Consider the following 1,903-nt stretch of genomic DNA (forward strand, 5'->3'; position numbering starts at 1 on the left):
TTAAATCCACTTTTAAATCCACTTTAAAGGAAGAATCTGGGGTCCCCTGTTAAAACAACATTGAAAGTGATGCTGTTTGGGGGTGGATTTTCCCCCACCCTGAAACAGTATCACTTTCAATGTTTAAACTGGGAACTTCAGATTCTCCCTTTAAATCCATGCTGAAGGGGGTGGATTTAAAAGGAGAATCTGGGGGAAATTGGGGGGTGCCTGCTATCAATGGTGCAATTGTTAAGCTAGCAGCACCAAACTTTCAGGGTATCTTTAGGAGACTCTCCTAATAATACCACCCAGATTTGGTGAAGATTGGTTTAGGGGGTCCGAAGTTATGGACCCTCAAAAGTGTAGCCCCCCATCTCCTATTAGCTCCCATTGGAAACAATGGGGGATGGGGGCACCCCTTTTGGGAGTCCAAAACGTTGGTGGTATCATCAGGAGAGTCTCCCAAAAATCGCTGAAATTTTGGTGCTGCTAGCCTAAAATCTGCACCCCTACAGGCCAAAAACTGAAAAACAGTAAAAATACAAAAAACCACAAACGGAGGGTGGAGTTTCAAACATGTAATGGGGGTGTTGAACCCAAGAAACTGTCCCTTACCTATGTCCTTGGGTGGATGTCTGAAAACTATGTTCTGTAAAGCTACAGTGCCCTGCCCCTGAGCCCCGGCCCCGCCTCCCTGCAGGCCGGTTTTCAAATGCCTACACCAAGATGTCAGCTTGTGTGTGTGTGTGTGTGTGTGTGATTCTTTCTCTGAGACTACACATCCAGCCCACAGGGTTAAACAAACAAGGGACTACACACACACACAAAGCCTTTATTGGCATCATACAGTAAAACATTTTGTAACCAGAAACATTTTACAATCAGAATAACATAGTTACAGCTCAAATAACCATCATTTAATATAAAAATCTCCCTTTGCAGATGTACCAATTACATCCAACAGAAACTTGGCAACTAATTCAGAAAAATCCTGATTTGATCCATCCAGGAAATACTTTATCCTTTGATCATCTGTCATATCCACATTAAAAGATGTAAACAATGGTCGATACTTATACCTTAAGTATTCCCTATCGGCTAAGATCAAGTGTAGTACCTGTTCTTATCAGTTTTATATCTGATATGTCCTCTATCTGAGGGCTTTATATTAACTGGATTAACAAGGGACTAATTTTTATTTCTGTCTTGAACATAACATTGGGGTGGATCAGGTGGAGGTTACAAAATTTATTTTCAATTCAACTGTTTCCCCATTCCAGCATTTGGGACCCTTTGACTCTTTTAAGCTTTAAGTTGCTCTTCTCCACAGCTTCACTCAGCCAGACTCTCTCGCAACTGAATTGTCCTCATCTGTCTCCTTCATCAACATGCTGTCAGCTCACATTGGATGCTCTTAGGCAGAGGTGGAACCTAGCCTGTCCATCAAAGTTGGCTTTTTTGGTTTCCTGCAGTTAATGAGTTACTTGTTTTCCACCTTTTGCAGATGAGCAATTTTGGGAAATGTCACATTTTTCATTGCTTGGTTTGGTTAAGTAGTCTCCCTCCCGCACCCCCCTTTTTTTAAAGATGACCTTAGATAGGTTTTAATATTTTGGGACTTTTAATATCTTCAAATGCCAAATTTCAAAGAGAGTTTAATTGACTAATACTGCTCCAACTGACATTATGTTAACAGCAAATTAAATTAACCACAACTCTATAAAACAGTGATATTTCTAGGGTGAGTCTGGTGGGCTCATAGGATAGGAAGAGCCCTGGAAAGCAAGACATAAGAGTAGGGGAAAGGGGGGGTTGACACCTTAGCATTTAATTTCCAGATGTCTCCAAATGCAGTTAAGAGTCATTCACATTGGTTATGTGGTTGCCTCTCCATTGCTCTGCAGAAGAATGAAACTTTTCT

At 41.2% G+C, this 1,903-nt stretch overlaps 1 non-coding gene across 1 annotated transcript; it reads left to right on the plus strand.

Moving 5' to 3' along the window:
• Positions 1-1,068: 1,068 nt before the first annotated feature.
• LOC125432248 lies at positions 1,069-1,251 on the plus strand. Its single transcript, XR_007244430.1, has one exon. It is a non-coding gene; the product is annotated as a U2 spliceosomal RNA (small nuclear RNA).
• Positions 1,252-1,903: the final 652 nt, after the last annotated feature.

Source organism: Sphaerodactylus townsendi, linkage group LG04 (genome assembly GCF_021028975.2).
Source record: "Sphaerodactylus townsendi isolate TG3544 linkage group LG04, MPM_Stown_v2.3, whole genome shotgun sequence".
Lineage (NCBI taxonomy): Eukaryota > Metazoa > Chordata > Lepidosauria > Squamata > Sphaerodactylidae > Sphaerodactylus > Sphaerodactylus townsendi.